General features: G+C 40.9%; 1 protein-coding gene across 4 annotated transcripts in view; it reads left to right on the top strand.

Annotated features, from left to right (window-relative positions):
* The first annotated feature begins 566 nt into the window (after positions 1 to 566).
* The window catches only part of BLVRA (biliverdin reductase A), a 30,272-nt gene continuing 15,377 nt past the window's right edge, over positions 567 to 15,461 (top strand). Inside the window, exon 1 of one of the 4 annotated variants that reach the window (XM_026121423.2) lies at positions 567 to 980. The gene's annotated coding sequence lies outside the window, so the exon portion shown is untranslated. Of the gene's footprint in view, positions 981 to 11,988; positions 12,042 to 13,205; positions 13,283 to 15,461 lie in introns of those variants that run through there. The other 3 variants (XM_026121420.2, XM_026121421.2, XM_026121424.2) reach the window with 3 other exon arrangements.

Below are 15,461 nucleotides of genomic sequence, written 5' to 3' on the forward strand. Positions count from 1 at the left end.
TCATATCTGCACTCCTAATATGATACAGTTTGGGATGCTATAATAGCCTGCAGATGCCCAACATCAGCACAGTGTAGAATGGTCTATGAAATTCAGACTGTCCTCATTGCATACACTGTTCATTGCAGGAACTAGAAACCACAGGGAAAAGAGCCACACCCTTCCAGGATTTTATCTTTCCAGCCCCAAATGAACCTGCTGAAAGCACTGCTGCATATAGATAAGACATGCATATGAGAAGCTAGTAAAGAGGCTGGGAGTAAGATCTGGTAAAAAAGTGGCTCTCCAAGGAAAAGCTAGGACTTAAGCCCAGTATGGTGTTGTGGGCCAGGAAGCAATTTCTGTAGAAATGGGGAGAAGTAATCTTGAGTAAGCTTGCGTAACCTGGAAAGCGCCCTCCCTACAGCTGCTTCCTGTAGGCAGCCTGCCAGGGCAAAGACAGATGCAGATTGGCGTGTTTGCTGTCCTGCAGGGGAGGCTACCCTAGGCATGACGCTGCTGAAACTCCCACTCTTCTGAGCAAGGTCTCAGCCTGCAGCAAAGCCTACAGATGCAGCCGGATGGGTGCGTAGGAGGCTGACGTACCAGACTCCGCAGCCCGGCGCGCAGTTGGGCTCCTCTGGCTGGGACAAGCACTGCTGCGGAGGGTTAATCAGGTCCTTGGCCTGGTCGCCAGGGAGGTGATGCCCCTTGCTAGCCAGGTGTGGCTTTCTCTGTGTTTTCTAGGTGAGGTGAAACCTCCCAGCCTCAGCGCCTGTAGCAGCCTTTAACTGCTGCTATGGCTGCTGCTGGCTATAGCCCGCCCCTCTAGTGTCCTTATTGGATTCCTGGCCGAGGGGGTGTTGCTGCACTGATAGCAGCAGGAGCAGCAGGGAGAGCAGCACATTGATATGCTGTAGCTGCTGAGTGTTGTGTAAGAAGGAGCTGCAGGGAGTGGATGAGAATTAAATAGGATCACGTTTCTCCTGTGAACTGAAGAGGTTAGTGACTATTACTTAATCCCTGCTAACAGTAATTACAATTTGGAAGCACCACTTCAGCCTTCTGACTGCCTCCTCTTTTCCCAAGATCGCTTGCCACCAGTGTTCCCCCCCTCTGCTGTTGTGAAGGGATGAGGGAGTCCAGCAGGTCTTGTATTTGTGTTGTCCTAGTTGCTCCAAGGACAGAAACAACCTGCCAGAGTAGAGGGAACAGGCCAGAACTCAAGGGGGATGGGGGTTAAAAAAAAACACAGGGAAAAAAGAAAAACAGAAAACCCCTTTGTTTGGCAACATTTCCAAGGTGCTCTGTGTAAAAGTGGAGTGTTAGCTCGTAAATGATATGAAAGTAACCAAGTAGTATTGGGGTGGCCAGAGCACTGCACGGTGAGATAATGAGAGTTCATTCAAACCCTTTCATACAAAGTGTCTTCTGGGCTTGTTTTTGGACCTGCAGAGCTTCCTGCAAGCCTGTTAAAATCCGTGGTTACCAGGGGTGTTTGACACCCCGTCTGACAAAATAGACCGCTACACTTGCTGTACCTCAGTTTACCCATGTGCAAAGTGTAGATGATAGTATTTTCCTATTGCAAAGAAATGCAGTGGGGCTTGTGAGATACTGAAATATTCCACATGGCCCTTGCTGGGAGATGGGTGATTCTTATGTTCTCAGATACTGTGTAGAATGTGTAAAATATATGTGTATGTGTAAAATACATTGATACTTTATTAATATTACTTTATGCTGTAGTCACAGCTACCACTTACTTCAAACTATCTTAGAAAACATGTATCATGGCTCAGTGGTTGTTTCAAGTCTATACACAGTGAAAGATAGGCTCAGCCTTTATATAACTTTCCTGGCATCCTGCTGTACTTCTGTGTTGGAGGTTGTTCAAAAAAACAGGCTAGTTAGTGTTAATTAGGACAGCAACTTATTGGACTTGTTTTAGGCAAAATAACTTTCACCAGGTATTGGGGGGCAATAGAAGATGATAATGCAGTGCATCAGCAGACTCCTCGCATTGGTTTGGCAAATTAATTTTTCTCTCATGAAAACAGTCATTCAGCTCTTGGTCCTCTGATCACAGATGCTAGCACAGAATGACACAATGCCAAAAATTGATAATGTAGTGTTTAAGCATCTTTCTGTGGTCTGCGCCAATAAATGAGAAAATACATTTGATAATATGATTCCATTGTAAAGTTTTAATTTTTACAAACTACAGAGCAATAGATAAACTTATATTCAGAGAAGTAGTGAATGACCTGCCTACCTTATGAAGTTTCCAGTTTGGAATAAAATATTCTTCACAGATTTTGTACTAAGAACTAGTAGTGTTTTCTAAACAAATATTCATTTTAGTTCACCAGCTTGCCTAATGTTGTATTTTTTTTCATCTCACTAGTCTTGGAAATTGTATCATTTCTATTGTAAAACTTCTCTTTCAAATAACAAAAAGATTACAATTCAGATTTGTTAACTAAACAAATACTTACTGAACATTTGTTCAATAAAGTTATAAGTGAACAGCAAATATCAGAAAGCCTTAAATAAAGCCTTACTAAAACTCTTGTCACAGGCAGTACCTGTTACTTAGACATTCAATAATGGATTCTAAAATATTAGTGATTAATATCATTCTTCCTATTAGATCAGAGAACTTCCCTTCTACTTGAGGGCTGGTGTATTCTGGACCTTGTCCTGTTAATTTTCACATGCACATGGTCAACAGATTTCTTCGTAATACTTAACCTCATAGTTTCTTTTGAAAGTCAGTTGAGCTGCTGTTTGGGAACAACTGGAAATTAGATCAATGAAGTGTGGCATGTGTTATTCTTAAAGGAAGGGCAATACTTACTTTTTGTGGCTAAAATAGAGAATCTTTCTTCTTAGTTTTCCAACTTATTTTTTGGTTTTAGTGAAGAATGACTGCAGTATCCACTCACTTCAGAAAGTAAGCTCAACATGTGAGAATAGGATGAGCAAAAGGCCAACTTCATCTTTGCTCCTTTTCGCAACTGAACATGAACCATCCTTGCTGAAACAAGTAAAGATGAATGGATAAATGAACCGACCAGTTCCTGAATTAAAACTGGAATTGCTTCCTATCTTGCACTTGGGTGTCAGGATTTCAATAAAATGCAGGAGTGAAAAGCTCATTGACATTTGTGCATTTTAATGGTACCTCTAAATCACCACAGTTGTGTCTGGCTCATAGGATATTATGCCCTGTGCACCTCTGCACAGATTTGCTGTAGAAGCTTCAATAAGTAAGTGTTTTCCGTCAGCCCCAGTGCAGTCCATTAAAGTACTATTTGTACTGCCCTCCTTGGCCAGGTAAACAGCAGTCAGGTAATAGGAGATAAAAACAAACCATTGCTAAAAGTAAGTGGAGAAACTAACAGAAAGGGCTGGGATGTGTGTCCCCAGTGGAACAGTAACTCCTCAGGCAAGGGGTTCCTTCAGCACAGTGATACAGCAACATTGACATGTATGGGACCAGGAATGACTCTTTCACTTACAGTTTTCAGGAACTGCATCTTTCTGAAGCGTTCAGTTAGTGCTTAGGGTAGCAAGAGAAGTTTCTCAGTAAAGTACAGTACAAGCATGATGTATGGAGTTAAAACAGTTACTTTATTAATAGGGGAGGGAATGGGGTTTAGGGAAGAAAAGCAGACTTGAAAGCCAAGGCACTTAGCAGCTTAATCCTGTGGTAAAAATATTAAGTGTATACATGCCCAGCTGTAATTTAGGAGAACAAAGGTTGTTGAGGGCCTCCCTCCTATGGAGCTGGCCTTAAACCATGAAAAGTGTTCTCATGCACACAGGGCCAAACTGTTGGGCTTACATCTTCAAACTTTATAAAATAACTGTAATAGTGATAAATATATAAATAAGGTTGGCCTTTTTCTTCTCAACTAAGCAAGAAGAGGTTTGGCTCTTTGTTTAACTGAGCTTAAACACTTCCTACAAACATTTGCAACCCAGACAGAGATCTACTGTGCTAATTAGAAAGAACTGCAGAAAACACACCTGACTGGGAAAGATAATGAAATGGAATTACTAATCCTGTTATTCCAGATGGATGAAATCCACCATGTAAAAATAGAATTGAACTTTCTGTAACAACTTGTGTTCAGTTGTTAGCATAACAGAAGTTTCTTTCTTTTTCTTTCTTTTTTTTCCTCAGTATAGTATTATAAGCCGGTTAGCAAGACCCTGGGTTGGGCAACTCGTTTTCCTGTTACATTAGCATGACTATGCTAAGCACTAAATTAAAGGCTGCACTGCATTTGCTAATAAACAAAGCCGTTCTCATGGCTCAAGTAATGTTACTGTGTTTATTAGCTTTCCCTCTTAATAAAATGTGTAGGCAGAAAATATGAGATCTTTATTGTCTTGTCGCTACCTTTGTTCTGTGAATGAGAGCAAGGGAAAGCTGTAAGAAAGAATATGGAATTAGTAAATAATCACATAATTCCTAAAAAAGAGAGAGTAGTAGTACAGGGTATGAGGGGAAGAGTTTAGACCATAGTCATTCGAGTTGAAATGCCTTGGATGTTTTTAGCGAGGCTGAAAAGATCTGCAGACCTGTCCGTTGCTAGAGCAAGCAGCCCTTAGTTGGTATTTACTGTTTTTTGCAGACCACGAAGCAGATTAGCAACAGAAGATTGGTTAGCCTATTATTTGGTGATGAATTTAGAGACTGCAGTGGCTTGCTCAAACTTGTCTTTGGAGTAATTTGTTAATTTTTCTCAGGTATATCCACAACGTGTTCTGCTGGAAGTGTGAGCAACGTGTCTGTATAAATGTCTGTCTGTGCTTAGTCCTAATGACAGATATAAATATATAGAGGACTGAGATTTTGTCCTCGATAAATCACAGGTTTATAAAGTTTGGATGGAGAAGGCAAATTAACTCCTGACCTCTGTCGTCTTCTAAAACTATGATTCTCCTGTGGCAAAAATCTGCGAGGAACTTGCGGAAAAGGATAAAGATAAATTCTGTACTGGTGATATCTCACTGTCTGTTAAATAATGAGGTTATAAACCAGGGTGGGTCCAACCCTGGTGTGGGAAGTAACTGTAGACTTTGTCTGCTTTCAGTGCTTCCAATTTAACACAGAGTAGACCTGATTTGTTTCATAAATATTGAGTATTGATTACTTGAATTTGCAGTTTAACTCTTCTGGACTGCAGTACCTGCTAGAATTAGGCCTGAAGTGCCTTACGTTCATCATCCAGAACTTGGGATAACCAGTATTGGTGGCTATTGAAAATGTTTGCTTTGAGAAACATGATACTCATTTGGAATTTGTAACCTTCTTAAATGGCAACAGCTAAGCAAAGCTTTGATTTGGAAATCTATCTTACTTTTGTTTTCTTTCACAATATAGCTATCCTTGCATTTAGCCCAGTATTTACAAAGATAAGACATACCATCCATTCTTATATGCCTGGCATTTGTAATGGACCCTTAAGACTGAGGGCCACTGAATAAATCTTTTCGAAATAAACAGGTCAGTTGTAGACTCTGATTACTGTTTAAAAATAACAGTATTCTGACAGATGTTTCCAACCCAGTCCTTCCTGCATAGGTCCTGGTGGCAACCAGCTTGATCTAATAATATTTGCAATATTGACAAAATGAAAGCACAGCAAAAGAACCATAAAAATACCAGGCTGCAGCTGGTCCTCTGTTGTTTCAGAGAGAGAGGAAAGATTCTCACATCCCTCCTACTCCAGTTGCCCTCTAAGCAGGGAAGGTGGCAATATAATTCTCGCTACTTTGAAGCCAGCTCTTCTGTTAGGCTCCACCAGAAAGGACACTGCTTTCTCATGAGGGCAGAAATGGAAAACAAAGTCTTGCTTCCCACTGCCTACAAAGGAGGGCTAATTTTGCACCAGGGAAATGCATAATGAACTTTTTTGGTTTTTTTTTTCCAAATGGAGGGTCAGCAGTTGTCTTCTCTTCGCGTATTCAAGTTTAGAGAGCACTTTTCACAACTACTGCTGGTCCACTGCAGCTTAGTACTGTCTCCATCAGTTGGCTGGGACCTTCCTAGCCTCAAATGGTCCATCATATTGGAAACAAAATAGTCCTGTTTTTAGAAAGTGGGAGGTGTAGTCCTGCTAGGTATTGCTGAGTTATCAGCTCCTAAGGAAGCATGAGGGTGCTGATAATCCTGAAGACATAGCCATTAAGTTTCTATTGTTTCAACTTTTACTAGATGAGGCTTCAGCTCTTCAGTTTTCATTTTCGAGATCTCATACCACCATGCTGACAGTGATGACCTTTTTCATTAAGAGGCTCGTAATGAGTAAGAAGAATAAAAAGATGTTCAAAGTACGTTCTTTGCACCGTGCTCATAATTATTTTTAATTTCCAGCTTCTTCATGACCTTATTTTTATCTATGTCTGTCCCGAATGAACTTCTTTTCTATTCCAGACTGTGGAACTAAAATCCATATGGTCAGAAGGAAGAACTGTCTGGCCTGAAAGCAAGTGTACTCAAATGGCTTGTGAGCTGTAAGTCTGGCTCACAAGCAAACGTTTGGCCACACCATTGTGCCCTTTCCCCTGCTCCATCTAATCCTAACCAAAGCAAATGGGTCTGAACAGGCTGTGCTCACAAATCATTGCAAACAGTTGTTGGTTACATATTCTGAACTGCTGGGGCTCCACTATCTTCATTATGTCCAGCGGTCTGTCCATGGGAGGGCAGAACAGAGATTCATTGTCTGATATCAAAACCAGAAATCTATAAAACAGCAATGACTTGCAAATACTCATGTGTAGTGTTTGTGTTTATGGTACAAAAGTAGAATGCCTCGCATTTTCCATTTCTATTGGTCAAATAAATGAGAAGAATGATTTGTCTGAAACTTGTCTTATGGAGAGACCCCAATCACAGCTGGTCTCATGCATGAGAGGTGAATGATTTAAATAATAGAAATTATTCTGTGAGTTTCTCACACAGAACCTCAAAATGCTTTAAATTAGACTAGCATAAGCTAATGAGGAAAGAAGGGTTTGGGACTGAGATTTAAAAAAGCAAGGCTGACTAAACTAACAAACATGATTGTCTTTACATGTTAGGATGTCTTTTCTGTTCCCATTGGTAGCACAGGATGGTAGTGTTCCAGTACAGCCATTCTCTTTTTGTCAGAACTTAGTGTCCTCTTTGGACAGTTAAAGGAATGGTATAGTTAAGAAAATGAACTTTTAGAAGAGAATGGAGTTCTTCTCTTATAAGGGTAACTGATAAATGACTTCACCAAAATATTGCTGAAAAAAATGAAATAGATATATTCTGATAAAATCTAGATAAGACTATTGGTATTATGCTTCAGATGGAAGTATTGACTCTTGGAAATCCCTTCCTTTCACAGTCTGGTTTTTTTTTCTACCTCTTTTACATGGCATATTTTCCTCTTGCAGTGATCTGAATGTTGTCTGCTCCTGAATCTCTGCAGTAGCTGTTTTAGTTACTGCAAAGTTAGGCAGTTGTGCTATCCTGTCAAAGGCAGGATATTATCCAGTTGTTCTGCAACAGTTGTTGTTATATTAACATAGTGGCCCACACTTTGTGGGTTCACTTGACAGAAGAGATTAAAAGAGTGATATCAGGTTCTCTCGTCCTGATTACGTGCCCATGTTGGCCTTGAATAGGTTGTGTATCTAAAATATTCCTGTGTGCAGGTAGTCAGCTTCACTGAAACCTTCCTGCTCCACATCTTTGAAGACAGACCAGATGGTGAAAAGCAATGTTGTTTAAGCATATTCAACAATTGTAGGTTTTTTACAGAGGTTTTTGAGGGGGTCATGAACTTTGTAGGTGCTGCTAGCAGCTTCAAAGGCAAACACAGGTCCCAGTGCAAGAAGATTTAACAAGATACCTAGAATCTACCCTACCCCTGGTAAGCTGGCAAAATCCATCCCCTATCCTTCGCCAGCTATTGTTATTGCATGGGCCCAACCATTGAGTCCTGAAATCACTTTTTAATGAGTTTTATATTCATCACGTGTCCATACTTTTTGTGATTTGGTTTAAACAAAAAATGCAAGTGCCTTGAGGAGACTCTACACACTGTTCTATTTAGGGTACAAAAAGAGACCTGTCTTTTGGGAAAGAAAAAAAACAGGAGCATGAACAGATGGCATAACGTTAAAAGCATAATGTTTTACTTGTTCTGGCCCATGTAGTAGGAGGCAGCAATCAGAATGCTAATGTTATGCACAAGACACACATACCTGTCCTGTGAGCTGCAATATGTATTTATCTTTCTTTAGACATGTTTTTAATATTAGTACTTGATAGAGTGGCTTGTACCAAGTAGGCGCTTCTGTTTGCTTGCTGTGGGCCACAACTTGATGGCTGTTTATTAGATTTCTTTTGGAGGGTTTCTGTAGTGATAAATCTGATGATGGTGGATCTGTAAAGAGGCAGAGGGTTGTAAATTGGAGCCACTTTGTAGGTCATTCTTTTGCTAGTTCATTTTTCGTAACAGTTTCAAGCTCCGGGTTGGCCCATTCAAATTTGAAGGTTCAGGTTTAGGCATGCTCAGAGCTGTCTGACTGTACATGCAGTACTTATCTGCGTGTAATGCATGTCTGTATTTAATGGAGGAGACGTTGCAAGGGGAGATGTGGAATTTGTTTTTGGAATGTGTCCTGTTACGCACAGGGCATCATTCTTCCAAAAAAATTGTGTGAGACATAAGGTGCAATTGAAGTACCATGGGAAAAATACTTGAAAAGTATTTGTGTATTCCTTTGTATATCCTGTAAACTTCGTATAAACATGCTTTTATTCACTTTATTTTTTAGCACTATGATGTAAATGGCATACCAAAAGCTCCCTCTAGTGGCTGATATTTCAATGAGGGCGTTTTCAATTTCTTGGGGCAATGTTAATAGGTAAGAGGTATATCAGAACAAGTTGACTGCTAAATCACATTGAATTGCAGACCAGCAGTTTCTGAGAGACAAGGCTGGTGACTGGCCTGTATGCTTTTTGAACATTATGATGGCCAATAACATAAAAACAACGAGTAGGCTTTAAAGGTAGGAGGGATTTGAGTAACTTCAGTTACTCTTCCTTCTGGAAATTTTTTCTCTCCTACTCTCAAGCAATTGTTGCAGGCAGTAGCTTTCCAAAACTTAATGGGAGTGGAAAGCATCAATTGCTTTTTCCAGGCCCTATTGAAGAGTGGTAGACTGATAAAATGACTCAAGTATTAGCCATTGCATGCATCCTTTTTAAGATTACAGTGCTTTGTAAAACATCTACTTCTCAAGTGATCTTAATCTAGTTTTAAAACAAATGCTTTCTGTCACAACCCATTTATTTTAGAAGGGTGAAAACTTTTTTGATGGGGTGGGGGAGGGAGAAAGTCAGGTGAGAAAGGCACTTGTCTGACCAGCTACAATTTCTGTATGTATATATTATTTGATCTGCAGAGAGTATGGGCCAGGCACCTGGTGGCATGAACTGCCATCATGCTCACGGTGGAGGCTGAGGGTTTCACCAGCCATGCTAAGCACTAGCTTTATAGTGACTGCAGCTTGTAGCAGGAGGGGGGGATTTTTCTTTTGGGGGAATCTCAAAATAGGTCATCCTGTCACAGAGCTGGGATTTGGTGACCTTTAGTGGACCGGAAGATAGATATCATCTCTTGGCTTGAGTCTATAAAGATATTAAAAGGACATGCCTGTGGCCGGATATGTGTTTTGTCCTTGTGCCTACTAATATTACATTTAACAGCAAAGGCTCCTATTTCTTAGTGTGCAGGTATAAGTATTCTTGTTAAAATCAATGGGATTACTCATGATTAAAGCTAAGCATGGATATAATTCTTTGCAGGGCTGGGGTTTCAGATGAATTTAATAGAAAGCAACAGAAAGGAAAGAAAAGACACATTTTCTTGTTGTGCATTGTATTGCATTGTTTTATTTAGATATTTAAAAACAAAATTGGTTATAGCCACTTCATATATCTGATTTGTGGGGGATTTCCTACAGCCAAAGAGGAGAAGTTGTAATAATACCTTCCTCTTATACTTTTCATCAGTAGGTCTGAAGGTGCTTTGCAGAAGAGAGAAATTTCCCCTGCTTTGGAATTGGGCAGGATTGACAGGGAAAGGTGATGTGTTTTGCTTGCTTTAGGTCACCCAGCAAACTTTTGGGAGAAAGTAAGAAAACAGTCTGGAAATACAGCTTTCCTGGGTCTGCCCAGCCCAGTTCTGGATTCGTTATGCCCTCTGATGAAGAAATTGCTTACAGAACTGCAGTAATTGGTGGGCAAATTCAGGGGCAGACATAGAATTGAGAATACATTTCAGAACATTTTTCTGTGATTGTCCATCATTGCTTTCATTTGTATTATAGCAATGGTTTGGAAGCTGCTCCTGGGGTCGGCGTTTACCTGTCCAGCACTCAGGAATGTATCAAGCGAGGTGGAGGCTGTGCCTGAAGAAGCCTGTCATCTCCATGGGTGACACAGAGAAAACAAAATGAGCAGCATGAGGAGGGAAGGGAATGTGCTGAGATTCCTTGGCATTTCCCGGCCCACTGCCCTGTCAGCTTTACCTCTTGTGATTGGGTTGAGTAATGTTTCCCCAAAAATGCAGGTAGGATTGAGTAGTCCTGCTTTTTCCTAAATGGAACATGAGACGCTCTTAATTTTAAAATTAAACAAAACAGCAGTGTCTGTGTAAGAAATAGATGTGTAAGCAGAGTCTCAGTGGTTAGCGTTCAACCACTTAGTCAGGTGGAGACTATACTCTGGCTTTATTTTTCTGCAGGGAGGGAAGAGGATATGGGTTCACAGTACTCAGGGATCAGCTCTGAGTTCAGCTCTGATGGTTCAGGGCTTACATGAACGTTAAGCAAGCAAATGGTGCAGCACACGCTCAGGGGAAAGGGAGAGCAATCACTGCTGATCACTGGTGTTTCACAATCTGGGGGGGGGGGTGATTACTGCCATTTAGCTAACATTAGTAACATTTATCTTTACTCAGGGTTATAATCCTCCAGCTTGTGTTGAGGCACAAATTGTACTGTAGCAATAATATCATTTCATCCCATGGAGAATTCAGATCTGTGAATTGCTGGTAGCTCCGTATCACAGCTCACTCTCCTGAATGCTCATCTAAACTGGACTTAACTCCAAAGGAACTGGCAATTGCCTGTTACAACCTTCTTCTCTTCTTCTACCACCATGCACTAATTCACTTTCAAAAACTGTTACAGTATATTAAAACCTAAACCAAATGTTCATGAATTGTTTGTGGCTCTCTTTTCTGTAGTTGTATTCTAATCAGCTGCATACAAACACTGGTTAAAGAATAGCTGTGATGAAGCTACAGTTATGTGGAGTTGTTTATTTACCCACCAGAAATTCACAGGGCTTTTTGCAATTCACTCCAGAGTATTCCCTGGAACTTTAATGTTATAAGTAACTTTTTTTTAATGACAAAAATGTTTTTATAAAATAAAAACTAGAGCCCTTCATATCTTCCTCTTAATTTTTTCAGGTGCCCAACAGAGGGGCCAGTTCTTATCTGGGTAATGTCAGCATTAGCAGTGTAGGTGTACCCAAATGCAATTTGACTCTCAACTGTCACCTATAGAAATCAGTTATCTCATGCAAAGCACTTAAATAGACAAGACCCACCATTTGAACTGCCACGTGAATCACCATTTTTTTCCCAAGACTGGAGCAATACAGTTTGTCCCAGAGTGGAATTACGAACAAAACTAGCCAGATGGAGAAGGACCCAACTTCTCTGTTCACATCTGAGTCTCCTCCTCAGAAGTGTTATTTGTCTTTTTTCCTCTTTTGTCTCGCAACCAAATCTGAACCACAAAGGGAGACTGCGGACAGAGAAGGAAAACGGGACAAAAACAATAATTTGTATTCATATGTTGCTTCCACCCAGCCACTCACATAACAGTGCTGTAATTGCTAGCAGACCACCCTCTCATAGCACTTTTGATTCACTCCTCCACAGGATGGGATATGGGATACATTAAAAACAGGTCTTCAGATTCTTTCAGTAAGTCTTTCACACTTTTATATTAGCTCTGTGAATGTTTCGGTGCCAGCATGGAGTTGCAGGCTGTGGAGAGCAGCCTGTTCCTGTGATGTGAGTCAGGAGAGCTGTGGATGGTGTGTACTGTAGTCAGCAGAGTTAGGTTTCCAAAGTATGTTTTATTAAAAGTTTTCCTTTCTGCTCAGGTATTAATACTGGAGATGGTATTTCCATTACAAGTGCAGCCATTTATTATTAAGCATCACAGTATTTCTGAAAAGTGTTTGGCACCTGTAACATAGCATCTGGCCGTATCTTTATATAGCTATATCAACTTCAGCTTCTGCAGCCAGCTGGAAAACCAGAATTTAATCAGAAATCCTGGGCAAAAAAGCATTTATATAAATATCAAACTATGCAGGTGTGTTGTTCAAATAGCCATTAAAAGCCAGGAAGGAAAGCTTGCTCTGGCTATATCCAAGTGGCGCGAGTCAGGATGAGAGACTGTTTTCTGATGGCAAACCTGTGTGAAAGCTGTTGCCTGGAAGTTATAACTCTAGTGCCCAGAAGTTTTAACCAGAAGCCTATGCCTTCTATGCCTGGAAGTTATGACCAGACCCTCTGTGCCTGCCGGGAAACTGTGGCTTGGGTTGTGATAGCTGGTTAGAAATGGAGAGGCAGAGGACTGTTGATAGATAAGACCATAATAAAGTGCTCACAGGGAAAATGTACATGGTTGATCTAAAACCCCAAGATGCTATTGTCTTCTTCTGAAACATAGAGATTGTAAAAGGACTTGGCAGCTTTTTGAGAAAATTTCTCTGACTTTCATTGTCCACACAATTAATGTTTTAAAGAGGTGCAACAAAGGGCCAGAGCGTTGGCTGTTACGTCTTTGACTATCTCTTTCTTCCAGAAGGACTTTTCTTTATCTCTAGGTTGCAGCAAAGGCAGAGCAAAACATAAACTCCCACTCTAGCATGTTAGTGTTCAGACAATTACTTTTTTTCGTCTCCATTCTGTTTTTTCTTTTCTTAACTTTTGCCTTTAGTTAGGATCAATAAGGCCTTTGCTGTGTCTACTTGGCAAAAGTACTTGAGCACCTCTAGAGGTTAAAGTGCATAAGTCGTTCCCTGCAGAACAAAGGTTATTTATGCCTTTGAATAGTCTGCTGAACTGGAGCATTTGTGCAGTTCTGCCCTTTTAAAAAAACAACACTAACAAAAGCCACGCTGCTCAGACTCTGCTTTCTCTGCTCCAGGCAGGTATGTCTTGCTAGAAGCAGACCGTAGTGAGAGTAAGAAGGGATGACACAGCCTGCAACATGTGCCAGCACCACGAGTACCGATGCTGGCAGGGTTCCGTATGTTTGGAATCAGATGTGTAGGGCTGGAAGAGACATCGAGGTTTCATCTTGTCTATTTTACAGTGACTGCTGCTGTCTGTCTGGCATGCCTTAAAAACCTCCCATGAGGATGATGCTGCAACCCTGTCTCAATGCTTTGCTGCAGTAAGAGAGAAAACGATCTCTGTAATGTCTTATCCATGAGTCTGCTGCAAATGAAGCTCTGGGAAACTTCCTCAGTCCAGCCTGGATTGCCTTTGGGGTTTCTTTAGTCTTAGGAGTAGCACAGGGTGGCTGTCAGGTCAGTGGTGACTGTGTTGTGTGTTTTTAAGTAGCAGGAGGGAAATGACAACATTTCAAGCACTCTGGCTTGAGAAAGTTATAAATTTAATATAAGCAAAGATCTGACTGGTGAAAGGGGGCACTGCAGAGAGTGAAAATTCCCAGAGAATTACTTTGGGAGTTAAATAGTTCAACTGTTGAATATGCAAAAGTGAGATAACCTTGACAGTAGCATTTTCAGATTAAGTACTCATATTTAAGGTTTCTGCTAGTCTTCAGATATGTGTGGCAGTAAAGTACTAGTCATTTGAAGTAGCACATTTTAAAAGACCAGACTGAGAACACTTCAGGAAGGCTTCCCATATCACTGTTATGCTACTGCAGATTACATTAATTGCAAAATATTTTGATTTCTGATGTGAGTCACTCATTCATACCTGTGGGAACTAGAAAGTAGTCTTTGAAAACTGCTGAGAGGATGCATAAAGCTTATTGAAATATGCTGTATGTCATAAGAGAAGGTGCCTGCCCTCATCCTGTAATGTCTAGATATGCTGTGAAGAAAGGCATTTATGATATGCCCTATCATAAATAGGTTGTTTATTCTTAAGTTCCATCCTTTATCTTGCCTCTGCACTGGCTTTGCACTGTCTTAGGAACATTGGACGAAATGGAGGTAAAGCTTGCTTACCTAGAGCTTGCCTCTGTAAGCGTTAGCATTTTTGAGATTAAGGGCTAAAGTCCTGCTGTGATTGCACTGGGGAGGAATGCATTTTACTGTGTGACCGATCCCACTGGGCATACTCTCTTGCCTGTTTTTCTGCTGAATATTCCTGTTTTACTGCAAAATTTCCTGAGCATACTTAGGTGTGGAGCACTTTTTGCTACAGAGGAACCATCTAGTCAATGGAGGAATCAGAAAGCAGCATAAGCACAGAGAGCTCAACAGAGAGCAGAAGGGCAAAGAGGCAATGATAGATGTGTGGGGGATAAATGAGCCTTTTCAGCTAGATTCCTTTCCCTCACCCCTTTTCGGTGTCGTGCAGGGCTCATCTCTGTCAGTTGGGAAGAGCTTATGCTCTGGTGTGCAGCCACCATGCCTCCAGTTCAGGAAGGACTTCTGTGCCTAGGCCAGAGAGGCTGCTGCTGGGCAGTGGGGGGGCACACTTTAATCATGCGCCCTAAGTGTGACAGAGATTCCTTCATAATCTTCTCACCAGCCCCTTTTCTTTCGTTCGGCCAATTAGGAGAGGAAAAGGATAGAGAAAAATGCTTTTGGATGCTCTCTGTCATACTGCTATATCACTTACTGTATGTTTTTTCAATACGACAGGTGTTAAGGTTCAGCAGCTTTGAAAATGCAGCTGAAATCTTTTTGTCAAAGCTTGAGCCGAGGTCACAGATTTTAAGAAAAAGACATGGAAGGCAGGCAAGGCAATTTACAGTTTGGACTTTCATCATTTTTGTGCTTGAAAGATAGCTGTAACTGTTGTCCTGCTGTAAAGTTTTGAAATAAGAAGGAAATGAGTAAATTTTCATATAATCATCGGGACTGATTTCTGCTGTCTCCGGTGCATGACAGTTGCCCTTATAAAATAAAGGAAATAAAAAACAGCACCAGTGATGGAGACATAGTGATTTTTCTCTTAGCTACATGCACAGGCAAAGGTTCTGTAATGCACATTTAGTATCTGTCTCTTTCTGGGTGAATACCCTATTGACCTGTGAAGCCTTGAAGAGCTGGAAGACCTGAATGGACTGGCTAGTTGCTATGGCAACAAGTTGCATAGTAACAGTTTTTCTTCCTGTTAAAAGGT

The sequence above is a fragment of the Dromaius novaehollandiae genome, chromosome 2 (genome assembly GCF_036370855.1).
Source record: "Dromaius novaehollandiae isolate bDroNov1 chromosome 2, bDroNov1.hap1, whole genome shotgun sequence".
Taxonomy (NCBI): Eukaryota; Metazoa; Chordata; class Aves; order Casuariiformes; family Dromaiidae; genus Dromaius; species Dromaius novaehollandiae.